General features: G+C 46.5%; 1 long non-coding RNA gene across 1 annotated transcript; it reads left to right on the top strand.

Moving 5' to 3' along the window:
- Nucleotides 1-15,334: 15,334 nt before the first annotated feature.
- LOC108580678 lies at nt 15,335-19,862 on the top strand. The gene is made up of 2 exons (XR_004178986.1): nt 15,335-16,961; nt 18,835-19,862. It is a non-coding gene; the product is annotated as an uncharacterized LOC108580678 (long non-coding RNA).
- Nucleotides 19,863-19,930: the final 68 nt, after the last annotated feature.

Here is a 19,930-nt window from a genome sequence, read left to right on the forward strand (position 1 = left end):
AGGTTGCTTCTCTTGTTCGAAGCCCTGCAGAAGACAGAGAAGCAGAGGGCAACCCATGGTCATCTGCATGACAAGTGTCCTCTTAGAGGATAATGGGGAGGAGGGACACCAGGCTGTGTCATTCTGGTTTCTACTGCCTTGCAGAGAACTAATAAGTGGGTTTAGCAAGGTTGTAGGATAAAAGATCAATATATAAAACTCAACTGTATTTCTACATACCAGCAACAAACAATAGGAAATTGAAAAATTTAAAATACCATTTACAATGGCATCAAAAACCACGAAATATTTAGGGGCAAATCTGACAAAAGATGTGAAAGAACTGCAAACTGAAAACTGCAAATATTGCTAAGAGAGATGAAAGAAGATCTAAATCAATGGAGAGAAATATGAGTCAGGATACTTAATATTGTTATGATGTCAATTCTCTCCAAATTGATTGATAAATTCTACAAACTCCCTATCAAAATCCCAGCAGGTTTTTTTTTTTTTTTTTTTTTTTTTTTTTAAGAAATCGACAAGCTGTTTCTAACAGCCAAAACAACTCTATAAAGAAGAATTGTGGAAAGAATGTTGGAGGACTAAGATTGATTTTAAGACCTGTTATAGGACTACTAGAATATACTACCCTGCTTAAAGGGAAACTGTTCAATTTCCTCTCCATGCTCCAGATTTCACTGAATAACCTGGTGTATACACTCAGAAGCTGTCAGATGGAGGGCTTTGGGCACGCACAGGAGGTCTCACCCTGAACCTAAGTCTTGGGCCGGTTGGTTGCCTTGTGATATTTGTACTCTGGTGCCTTCAACAACAGACATACTTACTGGCTTTCTGGCCTTTGTTGTTGTAAGATGAGAGCAATGCTCTTTCCAGCTCTCTTTTATCCCCAAGCAGAATCTGAAGTCAATGGGATGAATTTTAAATAGAAGGTAGAGGGGCCAGGCGCAGTGGCCTGAGCCTATAGTCTCAGTTACTTGGGAGAATTGCTGAGCCCAGGAGTTCAATGCTGCAGTGAGCTATGATCGTGCCTGTGAACAGCCCCTGCACTTCAGCCTGGCCAACATAGCGAGACCCTATCTCTTAAAAACATAACAAACAAACAAATAGAGGGAATGAAATTGTGGTCTAGAAGTGACATTATAAAATTAAGTGAGAGCCTCAGGTCAACTGGATATTGCAAAGTGTGTAGAGCAATGAAGATAGCAGTAAGTTGAAATTTTCTACCACTTTGCACTCTAACACTCCATGGGATTCCTTCTCCAACATTCTTTTTTATTATTATTTATTTATTTGAGACAGAGTCTCGCTCAGTTGCCCAGGCTGGAGTGCAGTGGCTCGATCTCTGCTCACTGCAAGCTCTGCGTCTGGGGTTCATGCCATTCTCCTGCCTCAGCCTCCCGAGTAGCTGGGACTACAGGCGCCCGCCACCATGCCCGGCTAATTTTTTTGTACTTTTTTAGTAGAGACGGGATTTCACCGTATTAGCCAGGATGGTCTCGATCTCCTGACCTCGTGATCCGCCCACCTCGGCCTCCCAAAGTGCTGGGATTACAGGCATGAGCCACCGCGCCCGGCCCCTTCTCCAACATTCTTTAATCGCTTCCCTTTCTTAAGCTTCCTTGAATATTTCAGAGAGGAATTTCTCTATAGGAATAAATTTCTTTTTTTTTCTTTTTTTTTTTTTGAGACGGAGTCTCGCTCTGTCGCCCGGGCTGGAGTGCAGTGGCCGGATCTCAGCTCACTGCAAGCTCCGCCTCCCGGGTTCACGCCATTCTCCTGCCTCAGCCTCCAGAGTAGCTGGGACTACAGGCGCCCGCCACCTCGCCCGGCTAGTTTTTTGTATTTTTTAGTAGAGACGGGGTTTCACCGTGTTCGCCAGGATGGTCTCGATCTTCTGACCTCGTGATCCACCCGTCTCGGCCTCCCAAAGTGCTGGGATTACAGGCTTGAGCCACCGCGCCCGGCCAGGAATAAATTTCTAATAAGCATGTTGAAATTGTGACATCATTATCTTTGGGCAATAATAAAAAAAACAAAACAGAAAAGAAAGTTATCTGCTATGGGGAAGGAAAAGAAATACAAAGATTCCCATGACCCCTCAAATCTCAGAAAATGCACCTGGGTATTCGAACAGTAGTAAAATAATTGGACCTCATGTTTTTTTCTCTATTACAATATTCAACCTGATTTCTAGAATATTTTGGCAGCATTATTTGTGAAAATGCTTACCTCTTTCTGTAGAAAGCCCATAGACAAGGTAATTGCCATTATTTCACAAAAGCCAATAAAAACTCTCTCATCATAAAACCACAGAAATATTTCAGGTTTATTTAAGCAACTTAATAAAGAAGAATAAAACCACTTTTACCTTAACCTACTAACTATTTAATCATAACCTCTTCAGGTGCCACAATTTTTATAATTTAGTAATCTGTCCATCTTATCTTATTTAATTCTTTATTATTTCTTTTTTTCAGCTTGATGTTAACAAAATATGTATTATCAATGTAATGACAGCAGAATAGTCCATCTCATTGATGAGTCTTGGGAATTTGAGAGCAAGAAAGTTTGAAAGAGCTAAAATGTCAATCTAGGACAAGATATTCACTACAGAGATGACGAAACTGAGGTACAGAGAAGCAGAGTGGACAATGTCACTTCCTGTTCTGATTATTCTCATCATCAATTGCTGCGTGATAAACGATGGCTTTTTATTACTTTACGGTTCTGTGGATTTACTGGGCTCACCTGGGTGGTTCCTGGCTTGGATCCTTTTCAGCCAGAGTTCTTCAGAGAAAAAGAACCAATTATAGACATAGGTATATATAGATATGTACATATGTGTATATGTGTATATATGTGTGTATATATGTGTATATATGTATATATGTATGTATATATGTATGTGTGTATACATATATGTATGTGTATACATATACCCTGTATATGTATACCATATATATATATTTTTTAAAGGAATTGGATCATGTAATTGCAGGGGTTGGCAAATCTGAAATCTGTAGCACAGGTTGGCAGGCTGGGGATGCAGGCAGGAATTTTGCAGCAATCTTGAGGCATAATTTCTTCTCCAGGAAACTTCAGTTTTTGCTCTTAAGGCCTTCAACTGATCAGATGAGGCCCATTCACATTACTGAGGATAATCTCTAATACTTAAAGCAAACAGATTTTAGATGTTAACTACATATGTAAAATACCTTCACAGCAAGTTACTGGGTACCATAGCCTAGCCAAGTTGATACATAAACTAACCATCACAGGATTTCTAACGTGTTTAAGTCAGATGTGAAAGCCACAGTCTTCTGAAGGCTCTGCTGGGCTGGACATCCAAGATGACTCATTCCCATGGTGACTGCTCACTCCACATTGGTGGCTAATGCTGGCAGTCAGCTGGGAGTTCAGCTAGGGCTGTTGACCTGCACGCTCACCTGATCTGTCTCCAGCGTGGTGGCTGAGTTCTAAGAGGGAGTGCCCCAAGAGCCAGCATTCCAAGAAACAAGAAATGGAAGCTGTTGGCCAGTTAACACCCACACTGGAGTTAGTACAAGGTCAATTTCACTGTGTTCTACTGGTCCAAACAGTCACAGGGCCCATCCAGATTCAAAGGGTAGAAAACTAAGTCCCACTTCTTGATGGGAGAGTGGCAAAGTCAATTGCAAAAGAACACGTGGGCTGGGAGATACAAATGCAGCTGTTTTTGGAAAACACAATGGGACTTACCATTTCCATCCACACTGGCCCACCATCTGACTCCCAGCATCTATGACTCTTTACCTAAGGTCTTTCTTTGGCCAATGTCTTCTTCGCCTCCTGTAAGGCAACCCTACAGTGTGGGCAAATAATGCCCACCCCAGAAGTCCTCAACCAATAACTGGATACTACAATTCCCTTGTCCCTCATGCAGGTGTCTACACTGCCTCCCAAGGTTTCTCTAGTAGTATTAAGTTCCAGTTGCATAAAATGGTAACTTACTAGGTAACTCACTCGGTATTGCTCCCTCCCCTTCTCTGTTTCTTTTCCCTACTCTCCCTACTGTGTTGCTTCCTGAGATCATCTCCTGAAAAATCTATTTGCACTCATCTTTGGCTCAGGGCTGACTTCTAGGGGAACCCAACTAAAGTAAGATAGTGACTTGTTCAAGGTCACAGAGTTATAACTAACGCTGAACTGACACCTAGACAAGAGTGCTTTCCAAACTTGCTACATTCTGACAGAGCTTCAGAGAATTAAAGAGTTCAATCTTATTTAGTGATAGGGAGGGCCTATGAAAAAGAAAAAATTAGATGTTTATGTTAGCTATTTGAAGAGAGCACTGGACTAGGAGTCAGGAAATGTGGGTTCTTGCTTTTGTTCTAGTGATGAACAAGTTCCATAACTTGAGCCTCAGGAGTGGAGATAAATTCTCATCTCGAATTCACACTTTTAGCATTCCAGTGAGCATCAGATGAGTGATTGTGCAAAAACAGTACAATGAAGAAAATAGGCAAATGAATGGAAGGAATTATTTTTTCCCGTTTTTGGCGACTCTATTCAACAAAACCTTATGTTTTAATTTTTTTCAAAAGCTTCTCATGTGGTCTTGAAGTACATGATTGTCAAGTTCACCAAACCATGTTGTCTAGATAATTCAGGTTATGTTCAAAATCTCCAGTTTTAAAACAAAGTCTTCAGATACAATTTTTTAGCCAATGGCCCACTTTTACCAGAAAAAGATCCTGGCATTGAAAGCCATCTCTCAGTCCCTGACAACAAATGTCCCTGTCATTGCAGAGCATATGTAGGCATGAACTGCCTGGATAAAGATAGTCAATATATTTTTCTCCATTGGCTTATGAAAAAATATCACATCCATATTATGGCTTTCCCCCCTCTGCACTAGCTTCTTTAGGATGTGTGAATTTCACCTAGCAGTGTGTGCGTGTGTTGAGTTTTGATACCCATCTCTTTGTGTGTTAGTGGAGAGGGTAGAAAAATGCAGACAACAGATTAATAGAAGAGAAAATAACTCATGAGTGGTCTTGGACACATTTAATATTATCAATGATATTCTGCGATAAAACATAAGCAGGGGGTAGTATTTATGTATTTATTGGCTTACTACATTGATCACATTTTCTGGTAGAAAAGTTAAATGCAATTTAGCTGCTGAGGATTTGGAACATGCCCCAGTTTGGTATTTGTTTATACTTTATATTTTAAAAAGGGAAAACAACTTGATTTGATCTCTGATTTGTGTAGAAAACTTGACTTACCAACTTAGTGAAATTCACAGCCCTTGCCCAGAGGAACTGGTCTTCTGCTGAAAACTAGCCTTGGCTTATGCCAAGGTGGGAAGAGACTTAATTTGGGAATTACATTTCTTCCAAAGACTAATTTCAAACTAGGTATATATTTTTTTAAGTTGGTTTGCAGATTCACATCTACACTACCTCTTCCAGAGGTGGGGGATGTTTTCCCTCTTGTTTATCGTTTGCTGGTGTGAATGCTGAGAATTAATTACTCTCCTTTGTGCCACTAAGAAAACTTTTAATGAGCGTTTGTTTCTTCTATTGTATGGAATGAAATCATAAGAAGTTTCATTTAATTGGTTTATTCATTTAAAGAGATTCCTTTAATTGAAATAGAGAAAAGGAAAAATAAAACCCTAGAAAATAAAACCAGGTTCTAACCACTTTAGGGCGAAACGCGTATATCATTTTAAAAATGAATACCTCAAATTAAGAATTTAATTTTTAAAATTCTTTATGTCTCTCTCACCACATTTGTAGTATGTGAAAGGCAAGAGAGGCCCTTTGAACTAGGGAAAAGTTATTCTTTGAAATGACTTCAGTGATCTGACTCCGTCTGTATTTCAACCGAATTAACTTCACACCGTCCACACTGGACAATGAAGATGCACAGAGTCAGGTCAAATTCACCCTCCTGAAAAACTGCAAATTAAGATGTTGTTGATCACACGCCACCGGCTGTCTTCATCATCGTGATCAAAATCCAAATATTAAGGAAAGTGGCCTGGAAAGGTTACGTTTGGGCCTTTGACAGACCCTCAACCAAACTCTGACGCCCAGCCTGCGCGTTTCCACATCTTTTTCCAGGCAAGAGGCTCCATCAGCCCGCGTGGGGCTCGCAGTGTTTCTCAAGAGTGGCTAGACATCCCCCACTCCCCAAACCCAGACACACCCCGACCCCCGCGAATGGTTCTGGGCTGTCAAAACACGCGGCGGCGTGTTCAGTCCCAATAACTCGCGTGATGATTAATGAGCAGCTTGATAATTTAATATCGCGTGTGATTAAATTATAAGGCGTGGGGGAGGGGAGCTCTGCGCCGCCTCGGCAGCCCAGCCGACGCCGACCAGCTAACCGGTCTGGGCTGCGCTTGGAACCCGCTCTTCCCGTGCACAGTGCGGGACGAGGCTTGGCGAGCGGTGGGTCTGCGCCTTCCTAAGGTCAGTGGGTCTGGAAAGGGGAGGACGGCGGGACTGGGGATGGCGGAAGGGGTGTCTTGCAGAGCGGAGGAGAGGTGTGGGCTCAGGGTAGCTCTGGTCTGAGCCGATGAGCAGGGTGAGCCATCGACTCTTTCTCCGGCAAAGGCGCGTAGAAGGCTGGAAAACGGCTTCAGGCAAGGGAAGATTTGTTTTTAAAAATTCCTCTTTTCTCTGCCACTGGGGCTTAGAGAGTCCCTAGGATCCGGAGACCCCTGGGGGGAAGGGGCGTCCCTCTGGGTCTCTCTCTGGATCCCGCCCCCCGCCCCCACCCCGTGCCTTGACTTTGTGGGGTTTCCCCGCAGGCCGGGCCGAGGTGGCTGTCGGGTTGGGCCACCCGAAGTCCGTTCTTTTCCCCAGCCCGCAGACCCCGGCCTTGCCTAGTGCTCGGCGGGGTTCAGGCAAGTCCGGGGGAAGAGGGGGTGGATGAAGCCTGCTAGAGCACGAAGCTGCTGGGAGGCGGAGAGACGCCCACAAAACTCTAGCCGCAGAGTCTCCGGGGTTTCCAGCCAGATTCCTAGGGGAGGCGCGAAACCCCGGTCTAAACTGAGGTTACTGGAGGGACTCCTAGCCGTCACTCTTTTCTCCTGAAGGGGTCGGGTAGGGGGGCTCGGGCGTGGCCACTCCTTATCCTGGAAGAAGTGTGAGCGCAGGGCCCGCGCCGGGTGAGGGGGCCAGCGGCGCTCGCACTGTCCCCGCCGCCGCTGAGCAGTCCTGCCCCGGGCCAGGTAGGAGGTTGCTTTTGCTGCTGTGCAGAGCCAGGTCTGCTCGCGGGGCGGCAGCCTCAGAGGGGTACCTCGAGAAACCACTTGCGGGACACAGGGAGAGTCGCCTCTTAGTCTACCACCGCATCGAAGGGCTGAACTTTTAGCCCGAGGAGGGCAGGCCCTGGAGAGGTAGGGCTGTCCCCAGAAGACCCTAGGAAACAACACCCTGGAGGGTTGTTCAGACCCAGAGCGGGAGGGTGAAAATTAAAGCGTCCTGACCAGGGCTCCAGAGGGCTCGGTGTCCAGGTTGTGCTGGCTGGATTTTCAGCTGGGAAATGGCATTCGAAAGGGGACGCCGCGGGCTGAACCTAGGCTGCCTGCTTTCCTTCAGCCAGAGAGGCCCTAGAGAGCGCCAGAACGGCGCGCCTGGTGTCCGGTGCCTCGGACTCCAGGTGCAGTGGCAGAACCTTCCTCCTAGACAGAGATAGAAGCTTCCTAGGCTGGGCTCCTTGGATATGCAGGCATGACCATTTCTCTCCCAGCTCATCCAGATATTTGGAGGTAACACCAATTAAGGGGAAAATCATGAACAACGAAACGGGCTTGTAAACAGAAGGTCACAGTATGGAAAAAAATATATGCGTGTGGGTGAATGCGCCTGTGTCTGTGTGTCTGTGTGTGTCCTCTCAAAACACGCAGAGAGAATATGTAAACAAAACCTGCCTAGCTAGAGCAGAAAGAAGCCACAAATTGGTTCTAGGAGGCTCAGCCTGAAATGCCCCAAATTAGCAGAGGATGTAGGTTGTGACTGCAATTCCCGGATATTTGGAACACACAAAACCCTTCTTAGGAAAAAAACAGAGGTAAAGTCAGGGGTTGGAGGATGAGGGGCAGAGGAGAAGTGCTCGGAAGCTGCCTGGCGTCCTGGACCCCCAGCGGCTGCAGACCTGGTTGCATCTTTCTCCAGGGGCCCGCACCTCTCTGTCCTGGCCCTCAGACCCTAAAGAGGAGGCTACTCCCCTCAAGGTGCGTTAGTGGTAACTAAAGAGGGTTTTATGGACAAGGTTTTGCTTGCGGCTGCCTCTGCAGCCGGGAGTCATTTTAAGGAGAAGCAGCCTCTGATATTACCGCTGACGCTCTACCTCGGGGTACTGACGTGACCAAAGGCCAACGCGCTGGTTCCGGCATACAGCTTTTGTCCTTGTTATGAAAATCATTCCTTAAATTTGCTCCTCATCTGTGCTTTTCTCAGACACAAACTGACCCCCTTATATCTGGTTCCACCAAAAATAGTGGCTGGGCCCACGGAGAACAATTTAAAAGCCCAGGACCAACCTGTTTCTCCCAAAGGTGGCACACATTATAGCATTAATAATGTGCGCCTGGTGGACGCATTATATTTCCCAGGAATTACATTTGTTTTCCAGAAACTGGACTGGGAAGGTCCTAGACAGAAGTGAGTCCTTGGAAGAAAGGACTGAGCGTCTCAGTAATGACAAGGAGTCGGGGAGGGTGTGGGATAAGGGACGCCAAACTGGATTTTATTCCCCAGATTATCATCAGTCTGCTGCGTGTCTGATGCCAGGAGACTAACAATTCCCAAAGTTGCGAAAGGAGTAAGAGTTAGTCTTATACTCCCGTCCGCAAGATCACTCACGTCTAATAATGATTTCGGACACCTGCAAGATGAGTCGATTAGTGACGCGTGGGGTGGCATTGTTCACTCGACGTGCCAGGACGCCAGCGGTGCTACCTTTTCCTGTCTCCTGAGCGCGAGTTGGCGCACATTGATTTCACCCCTCGCTCTCCGCCCCGCTGCCGAACACCATTTAGGCCAAGATCGGGTATAATGGGAAACAGCATCAGCAGACAATTACCCTTTCAGAGGATTCACTTCTCCTCACAGACACTGTTATTTGAGAAATAGGATCATTTGATTTCATATTGCACTAAATAACACCCAGCCGGTTCAAATTGCCAGCTTCTTAAAAACCGCCCATTGGAATAAATTGCAGCAGACTCTTTTGCTTTTCAGGGCAATATGATGGGCACCGGGCAGAACTTGGAAAAATATCTACAAAGCCAGCCCCGAGCCGTGGCTATTGGTAGGAACAGCCCTGCCACCCCGCAAGCAAAGGCATCCAGCCACCTAGTTCCCTGCCACCGCCCCCTCCACCCGCCAACTTTGAGGTGGTTCAACCTCTTGACTTTGGAATTCAAATGCACAGCCCCAGCCACCCCAAGGAAGCGCTTCGAGCCACAAGGCGCTTTCGTGTTGAGCAGAGAAAGATGGGCGGGTGTGCGAGACACGCATTTCGGTGTGTCCCGCCACATTGCTTGCAGCGTTGGAACGTTTGGACAGCGCAGCGGGTTTGGGGCTCGGCGGCGGGGGAGTGCGCCCTCCAGCTTCGCGGGTCTGGGGTTCCCAGGGCCAGATCAGCCGCTACATTCTGCACACCAATGCGCCCTCCAGGCCTGCCGGCCGCGACGTCCTTCTCCGCTCTCAGCAAAGGCGCCAAGCCGAGAGTCAGGGCTTCCGGGTACAGCTGCGGACAGAAGAGGAGGGAGCCGCACTGGGGCTTCAGCACCGAGTCCAGAGGGAGAGGCGAGCGGGGTGAGCGGCAACCGGCGAGCTGGGGTTCGCTGCACACTCATCACCACAGACATTTCAAAAAGAATTAAGCCTTTTGAAGTCAGCCAGAGCTGCGGTTTGTTAATTGACACTGTTCAACTGAGTGACAATTGTTACGCTCAGTGGGGGCTACCCACTCCCTTCCTCCCTCCCCCCGCTTTTTTTCTTATAAAATAAGAGTTGGCTCCTTGGTTCTCCGTTCTTCTGTGCCAAGGGGCAGGATTTATTTAAGACGGCAAGGGCTTTGGCGATTCTGTGCGTTGAAGTCTTTCTTATATTTGTGTGAATGTACTTCAGGAAGGCCGCGTTAAATTCTTTCTCTCCAGATCCCGAAGGGTCGCCGCTACCCCCCTCTTCGGAACATGAGCTGGAAAGGCCCTCTTAGTGGGTCCCGTGACCTGGAGCGAGTTAGTCTGAGACTTTGGGGACAGGGTGGGAGTCTTTCCCCTTCCTTGACACTGGGAGGAGCCAGGGAGCAGGGGGTTCTGGGTACGCGGCTACAGGGAAGGTTCCAGACACGTCGAGAGTGGGAAACTTAAATTCCCCTCTCTGGTGTAGGCGCAGGCTTTTGGCTCCAGGGTCTTTTCCGGGTAAGGTGTCGCTGCCCGCTTAAGATGGCATGATAGGTAGCAGGGGACTCAGCGTGTCTTCACTCTCCACTTGGCCTTGAAGTGGGGACGCTGAGCCGCGCTGCTCCTTGGCGATTCGCCGGGTCTCTGTTCGCAAACAGCTCAATTGCGAGGCCCAAGTATACCTAAAGCAAAACCTTGGCCGTGGGCCTTCAGCACGGCCCTCCAGGGCTGGGGAAGATACCGCGATGCCCAGCCGGCCACGCCGCCAGATCTGGCCTTGCGTATCCGCCTCCAAGGATCCAAGGCCGGCCTGGGGCTGTTCAGTCGAGCCTAGGCAGAGCCCAGAGCTGCTCCATCACCGCCCCTGCCCCCAGGCGGTCGCGCCCTCACCCCGCGCGCACTCCGCCCCGACCCACCCCCGCGTGCCCCCGCGAGCCTCTGGCCCCTGCACGCAGCTAGGGGGCTGTGTTCCATCTCCCACCTACGTCCCCACGGTGGCGCAACCGAGGAACCCTTTCTTGCCCAAGGCCAAGCCCAAGCCCAATCGTGGCAGCTTTTCCAGGAGGTAGGAACTGGGCGGTTAAATTCGAAGGAGCTGGAAAACACGTCTTGCCCGGCTCCACAGTTAGCTGCCTGCGCAAACGGAAGCGCTGAGCTACGCAGTGGAACTGCCGAGCCGCTCGCAAGGCTACTCCAACCTGAGGCCCGAGTCCCTGGAGCTGGCGGCGGCAGACTGCGTCCCTGGGGACACTGGAGGGGATTCCAGGGACAGCGTGGGTGGGCCTTTCCCCCAGCACGCGCCTCTCACTGTCTTTCTGGGCCAGAGCCGGGGCAGCGCTTTAAATTAAGGTCGACCTCCAGCTCTGGGTGAAGTCTTCGGTCCGCCCGATCCCGGCCCAGGAGCCCTAGGTGAGGGTGGTCGGGGTTTGGCTGGGGCTAGCGGGTCAGCCCTTATGTCAGCTATTTCTGCCCCCACCCCGATCGCTTCTCGATGCCGGTCCCGGCGCTCCCTCCCTCGCCCGCGCTCCCCGCACGTCGCGGTGTTTACCAGCGCGTTTTGTTCCCCTGTCGGATTCCCGGCCGAGGGGCTGTAACCGTGTTCTCCTCCGACGGAAGCTAATCAAGTAATTTCCCCATCCCAGCCCCATCAAATTGCTCTTTAGCTGTTGAACCGCGGAGTTTTGCTCGCCTTTTCACATGCTAATCACGCCCATTCAGCGGCTCTCGGTGGGGCTGTTTGTCGCGGGGTAAATCTCCTTGTTTGCCCGCTGCATGATTAATTGATATTGTTGTCTGGCTTTTGTGGGGACAGCGAGGAGCTGAAAGGCGGCGCGTAGTGGCTGCGTCGGGGCCGCTGGCGACATCATCGGGCTGCAGAGGTCCCGGCGAGGTCGGGCCGGGGCTGATGACATTATGGGCCCGATTTGGTTTTCCTTATTAGAAACATGATGAAAGACTTGGAGACCTCCGGTCTTACCACCCGCCCCCCAACTGGGTGCAGAAACCGCACGGCGTTTAAGTCACAAGCTCAGACAAAGCCCTGGTGTTTGCTCAATTCAGGGGGAAAAGTGGGTGTCACTTCCTCACGCAGGAGGCAATTAAATCTTATTTCGGCCCACCCGGGATTTCAATAGAGTTGAACATGAACGCACAGCATAGTGGTTTGGTTTCACAAAGAACAAAAAGAAAAAAATGTTTTGGGGTTTAGCGGTTGTAAAAGCAGGAACTTTCTAAGGTTAAAATCCCCCAAAAAATAAGTAAATGGAAGCCAGAGCCTCCCTTGTAGGCAGCGATGGAGGAAAGTCGCGCAGAGGCGCTTCCACGCCAGGCCCCTAGCGATGCAGTTTGCGGAAACGCGACTCCCTTCTAATCGCAGGCTTCGGTGAAACCCGGGGCTAACGCTGAGGTAGCGCGATTCCCAAGGCCCGCGTCCGCCTGCAAGCCAATGTTTTATTTGACATCACTGGTCCCTGCTAGTGGCTGGTATTTTCTCGCCGACCACAGGTGTGCAGTCAAACCAACAAATTCCTCCGCCCCCTATACTCTCCCACCCTCTCCCCTGAGCACTGGGGTTTTATCCTCTACGGACATCCCTAAAAACTTGAAGATTCAATTAAATAATTCCAGTTACGAAGTGCTACTACCGCCTGCTTATCGCAAATATTTCCTTCTTCGAGTTCTTTAAAAAAAAAAAAAAAAAAAAAAGCAAAGAGAAGAAAAGAAACTGTCGCTTTCGCTTTCACTGCGCGCGGGGTAATTGATAGGCGCCATCGGAGGTCAGAATTTGCATAAGAATTAAGAGCAGTAAATTAATTTAATATTCCATGCACATCTCCAATTATTCCTGGAGACCTTTGTCTCCGCGGCTGCCAGAGAGGGGATTCAGCTGCTCTTCAGCCAAACAACATCTGTGCGGTTAATAATTTGATAAACAGCTCATACAAATAGTTTCTGAATTATCTGGCAGCCCAATGACTATTCAGTTTGGAAACGTTTTGGCAGGGTCTCCCGGAGTCCTCTGAGAGCCTCAGGCGCCCGCCCTGACAAATGTCTTCTTATCTTTTAAACATCAGCAGACGACAATGTGTAAAATAAGTAATTATCATTAAGTAATAACTCTAACCCATATATATATAGAGAGAGAAGCGCGCCTGAGTCATCAGGGTGTCAGCAGGTCGTCTGTCAGGTACCCCGAGATGAAGAAATACGTTGGGGAGTGGGCTGGGTGAAGAATGACCTGAAGGGGAAGAGAAGACCTGGGTGCTGGCAGGGGCTGGATAGGGATAGGGAGCTGTGTTTTTCAAGGTCATATATTTAAATTGAGTGACAATTTGTGCATGGAAATATCTGCAAGGAAGGCTCACAGTTGCCACTGGGAAGGAACCAAAGTAGGTGGGCTACAAGGAGACCAACTTTCTGCTGTGTTATTTCTTGAATCTTTCACTTTTCTCCCCACATGCAGGTATTGTTTATTTCAAATGTAAATACAAGAAAATAAATTGTGTTTAGCAGAAAGCAGGGTAAATTATTTTGGCTGGATATTGTCCTGCCTGGCTTGGGGCTATCCTCCTCCTGACCACTGGCCTTCCTTCCTTCCTATCTTTACCCTCAGCCAGTGCACCCTCATCCTGATAGCAACTTCCCAGAAAGCACAGATTTATCCAAAACCGTGGAGAGGGCACACAGATTCAGCCAAAGCATTGAGTTGGCCCAAACTGGAAAGGAGGCACTTGTAGGATGAGGCCATTGTGTTGTTAAAACAGGCCTGAATTTAAACACTTACCCCTTGCTCTTCTTGTCTTTACACTAAAGATTTTATGGCTGCGATTATGTTCTTAAATCTTTCTGTTACCCAGAACAGAGCCTGTTCCTGCTAAAAAGTCTAGAAAGGAACGATTTGATCTTGAATGAGACTCAGGATGCTCTAATTCGTGCAAACTGCACATTGCAACTCTGTTTACTCCAAGCCTGTGTTTACCCTGGAATTTTTCTGCACCCTCTGCAATATAATAGGATGTTTGAGGAGGATCTTTATCTCTCTGTCTATACATTCCTACATGTTTGATGTATACACCTCACCCATTCAATATTCTACTTTCTATTTCCTATACTGCTGACAATCTAAGTACTTGAAGCCACTGAAAACTACCTAGGAGTTCTGAGAAGTGTCAAAGCAGTAATATGCTAGAGCTTTGTCCTGGTACTCTAATGAGCCCCGGTAGCATTGCGCTTTAAATACAGACAAACCCTTCAGACTACAGGTTTAAATATACAACTTTACAATGAATACAATGCTTGCCTGGGCTCAATGGAAGAATTACTTTTCCAGAAAAGAAGACATTGTGTCACAAGAGTATGACAATAGCATTTCTACCGGGCACATTCATTTCTATTTTTAACATTTTCTTCTTGCATTTCATTAGTTTTTTTCCCCATAGAACTATAGACACTGCTGGGCCATGCAGGCTTTTACACATATAAAAATCGTCTCTGTTATTTATGATTGGGGGTCTCTGTCTGCATCCTATTATTAATTTCTGACTTTGATTCAGACTCCTCTAGTCAGCAGAATGATTTGAAAACATTTCTTTTTTTAAATGGAACATTTTCAATCCTTTGGGGAAGCATTCTAATTTTAAACACCAACATATTCAATTTCTTAATCTGCAGCCACTGGTGTTGCTCATTTTTATGTACAGAACCTATCCCCTTTGGCGCTAGTTCATTTATGCTTGATATTTATCTTCTTTACATTTGTTTGACTATTTTTCAAGGCAGTATATGGGCAAAAAATGGCTACTAAACAAGAAGGCAAGGAGCTTGGATTATATTTTTGACTATGTAAGTAAAGCTACAGAACATGGAAATGTTGAGAATTTTTTTTCTAAACTAATGAGCCCTCTCCAGAAAAGCCGTCTGGATACCATTAAAGTTGATGCGTTTGGAAGGCTTATCCTGATAAATGCTTGGCTTTTTTGGTGATTAGACATGTATTTTCAACACAGTCTACTAACTGAGACTGAGGTTTGCATTTGGAGGGAGGTTTGTTGAGCCTAACAGGAAATTGTTGGGGGGAAAAGTCCAAAGTACCACCTTACTGTATAGAGTTCAAATCAGAGGTAACTGCTACTCTTGTTCACTTGCACAAAAATATTAGAAATATAATAGTGAGTTGTGTCAAATAACTTAAATGAAACAAACCTTGGTAATTTTCAACCTACATGTAAAAAATATATACCTCATATCTTGGGAAAAGTTAAAGAATGGTTAAAGCAGAATAACGATTTTAAAATTTAGTGCAATCTCTATTGAGCATAAAGGATTTTTTTGAAAACTGACATAAAAGAACAGTGCAGAGCCATTAAACAAATTTTTGCAATAAATCATTTGCTTTCATTGCCCCCTCCTTTTTTATTAAATGACCATTTGTACATATATGGCCAGCTTAACCCCAAATCCAGTCAAAAAGTGAATTTGAAAAATTCAGGTTAGCATGTAAAAGTTATGAATGGGATCCACTTAGATAAACCTGTCTTCTCTCATTTTCTTCTATTTTAATATATAAATGAGCTGTGCTAGGTGGGCTTAACCTTCTAGCATTTCCATCTGTGATACTGAGTTCAAAAAGAAACAGCTTTGTCGACCTGTAGATAATTGGAAGCTACAGAAACAAGTTCAGGTTCTTCAGAGATGACTGGAAAATATCTCTGATATCCATAGATTTCAGCTAGCTCCCCGGTTCTTTCCCCTGCCTCTCCTGGCCAGGATTCCAGTCCGACAGGTTGAGTGTCACATACCCTTCCCATTGTTGTTGATGTGTGTGGTTTGTATGGTTTCTAAGACATTGTTTTGGTGTTTGTCAGTAAAGTAACAGGTGCATCTAAAAATCTGTACCATGGGGCTACATGGGCTAGCAGTGAAGCTGGCTGGCTCTCTTTGAAAGCATAGGGCCTCTATGCTATTTGCTTTGGTCACAAAGTCCAATCGAGTAACCTCATGTAGGCTGAGCCTGAGAGGGCCTCCAATGGCTTATTCTGCTTTGCTGCTTCTGTGATGAGGGGAGATGAACCTTGCAGAATACCAGACTCTTCAACATGACATGTGAGCCCTGTCACAGTCTGGTTGGAATCCAAGTGAGGAGAGTAAGGAAAAAATAGTATGCAGAAAGGCTTGTAGTTCCACTTGTCCACTAACTAGCTGTGGGCACTTTGGCAACAAACTAATCTTCCAGGTCAGAGACTCCTGTCTGCCACTTGTCATCATTTATTCTCTTCTTGCTGGGCACACGGCCGACCAGCTGAACTACGTTTCCCAGCCTCCCTTGCAGTGACACGAGGACCATGTGACTAAGCATTCACCAGTGGCATGCAAGTAGAAGTGATGTGCATAATTGTCATCTCATACTTGCACCTCCCTGTTCCTTCTTGCTGGCTGGGAAGTATGCTAACGAGAGCCATGTACTGAGGATGGCAACAGTTTCCCAATGGCCTGGGTCCCGAGATGACTTGTAGGAGCAGAATCTGCCCTCCCATCCTGGACTGCTTATATGGCAAGAATAAATTTCTGTTTTGTTTGAAGAGCTGCATATTTTGGTTCATTTTGTTATAGCACCCACTCAAAGTAATCTCTGTCCTGGCTTTATTTTTCTTAACTGCAAAATGAAAGCATCTTAGTTTGGGTTTCTCCAAAAGCAAGCAATCTATTACTGAAAGGTGATCTCTGGAAACACCAGTAGGAGAATGAGGTTGAGAGACCGAGAAGGGAAGGCAACCATTAAGGTGTATTATAAAGCAGGTTACCATTGTGGGCACTTGGAATTTAATTCTACTGCGAGCTCTGGGAAACAGTGTAGCACACACCTGAGCTGGAATATTTATAGACCAATTCCATCAGTCACTGACTGAGGGCTACTCTGCTGGCATTATTTCCCCAGCACTTCTGGCCTGTTGCATAAGCAGAGTGAGCTTCAGGGGCCAAGAAAAAGCTCCCAGGCAATGAAACACAGGTGCTGGTGGTTGGACATTGAGCTGGTACACACTGATGTAGACAGGTAAGGAGCTATCAACACTGACAGCATCTCCTGTGGAGGGCATCACACGGACTGCCTTAAAGATCTCCTTCCCACACTAAAGCTATTTGGGCCTGATTTATCAATCTATATTCTTCTAGTTGTTAACCTGAAATGCTTGCTCTAGCCAGGTTGGTTTATCCAGTTTGGGGCTCCCTCATACCATATGCACTCATTCTCATTTTATTTATGCCACCTTCTCATGTGGAAAGCAGTTCATCACTCATGTACTCCTCTTTATCCTACTGTTTCTTTTATCTGTTGCTGCTTAATGAACCACCCCAAAACTTAGTGACTTAACAACAGTTTATTTTTTTTTCACAATTCCATTGGTCAGAATTTCTGGCAGGACTTGTTGGGCACTTCTCTAAGGAGGGTCAGTTGAGCTTATTTATGTGGAAAGTCCAAGACACTCTCTCACCTCCCAGGGCCTATCTCCACATGAGCTCTAATCATTCTGTACCCTAGCATGGGTTTCTCTTCCGTATGGCAGCTGGGCCCCAGTGGGGAGGCAGTGGAAGCTGCTAGTCCTTTTAAGGTCTATGCAACTAGAAGTCCCAGAATGTTACTCCCATCTCATTCTATTGGTCAAAGCAAGCCACAAGGTGCAGCCAGATTCAAGGGGAGGGGAAAGAGGCTCCTCCTTTATTTGTTTGTTTATTTATTTATTTATTTTTGAGACAGAGTCTCACTCCATCACCCAGGGTGGAGTGTACTGGCGCGATCTCTGCTCCCTGCAACCTCACTTCCTGTGTTCAGGCGATGCTCATGCCTCAGCCTCCTGGGTAGCTGGAATTACAGGCACACACCACCATGCCTCGCTAATGTTTTGTATTTTTAGTAGAGATGGCCAGGCTGGTCTCGAACTCCTGACTTCAAGTGATCGGCCCACCTTGGCCTCCCAAAGTGCTGGGAATACATGTGTGAGCCACTGCGCCTAGACTATTTATTTATTTTAACAGACAGGATCTGGCCATGTGGCCCAGGCTGGCATGCAGTAGTGAGATCATAGGTCACTGCAGCCTCCAACTAGGACTACAGTGTGAGCTGCCACTCTTCCTGTTGATGGGAAGAGCTACACGGAATGGGAAAAACTAAGGGTGGTTGTATTTGGATACTATCATGCTTACCCACCCCTCTTTCCACTTATTCAAATCTCCAAGACACACTTTTATGCTATTTCATGTAGAAAGTCTTTCCTATCATGCTAGTCCACGGGGGTCTTCCGCGCTCACCCCTCAACTCCTAGGGCACCTCTTAGTATACACACTTGTTGTTTTGTCTTTAATCTTTTACTGTCTTGTGACACTTTGTTGCCTCTTATTGTTGGCTCTTCAAGGGCAGAAAATGCAAGTTAGAGCTTCAAGAACACACTGTACATTTGAGTACATAGTGGAGTCTCAGCATGAGTGTCTGTGCAAAGTCGAAAGAAAGACCCAGAGGTAAGGGCTGGGTGGAGAGTGACCAGCATATATCTGCCCTCGGGTTAAGATTAGATCAGTAGAGCTCATTTCTGGTATATTTCTCTAGTCTTCAACTGTTCATTCTGAAAATTAAATAATTCTGAAATCCTCCCAGCATAAATGAGGCTTAGGTGATGCAAACATTTACATCACGAATGGCCAAATTTGTTCCCACTGGAATGGATCACCTGGAAGGCTTCCCCTTCCCAAATACCATACCTCCCCTCCATCCCCATCATGACACACCATTCCTTTGGGTCAAGAATTGCCCTCTTTTATGATACAAGTACTGCCTGTTGGAGATGGAATGGGAAGGATAGGGTATACATTTGAATCTCTGGTGTCTTAGTGCAAATGAACAGATAAGAGCAGTGTTTCTCTTTCTCTTACAGAAGAGACCGGGGCAGCATGAATGTGCTGGAAGATTAGTGGCTGCTGATGCTGAAGAAAGGAGAAATGAGGAGGAAGGGTCCCTGTGGACAAGTCATCTCCTTGCATTTAAGCCAGGCCAGTAGTCTGGGAGACATTCTGAATGATGCATTATCCTAGGCACCAGAAAGTAGCTAATATTCTCATGGACAGCAGGGAAAAATGAACCCATGAGACAGGGGAATATTCCAGCACCTGTGAACATGTTTGTGCAGGTTTCTGTCAGTAGATGGATATCCCTCAAGCCTTTGGAATCCAGTCTCCTGTGTTGTGATTGGACCATTCGTCATTGGATTTCCAATGGCAGAGTAATGCTGTGGGAGAAGTGGCTGTGATGGCCACAGGAGGTGAATTAAGTATTGTTGTTTTTTAGTAGAACCACTAAAGGAAGATCTGCAGGCAACTTGGGTGAGTATAAGCGCCAAAGATTGACAAGACTTCCTCAGATGCTCGTACTGACCAGTGGGGACACTTCTACAGCTCCCCAAATATGTTCTCCCTACAACCCCTACCACTTTTTAGTTAAATGGCCCGAACTGTCCTTTGTATCAAAACTTACTTTAGTCTATCAATCAAAGAAGGCTTCCATAGCCCACCTCTTGGCGAAGGATATCAGATATGTAAAAGATAATTGTTTTGACATATTTATTACCACAACTAGCAACTCCTTCTGCATTCATGTTGGCTGGTATGCAGAAAAGGGTGCTTTACAGGATTCTTGGAAATGCGTATGGGATGCTGGCTCTAGGGGAGGCAGAATAGAGTGTGGGCTCAGCCATGGGTCACATCCGGGTTTTAATTCTGCCTCTGGCACATGACCTTGAACACATTGGAAAACCCTGTTAGATGTGCAAGAAGCCTTCTTCATCTGTAAAGGGGGAATAGCAATACTTAAGTCACTGGGTGGTTGTGAGTAATACATAAGTTAATGTATGCTAACTTTCTAGAACGTTTCCTGGCACAAAGTTGTATTTAATAAATGATTTTTAAAACAAGCTCCTTTTTTGGGGTTAGTTGCCATCTGATCATCTAATCACACCACTATGCTTGTAGACTGTG

This window comes from Papio anubis, chromosome 16, assembly GCF_008728515.1.
Source record: "Papio anubis isolate 15944 chromosome 16, Panubis1.0, whole genome shotgun sequence".
NCBI lineage: Eukaryota > Metazoa > Chordata > Mammalia > Primates > Cercopithecidae > Papio > Papio anubis.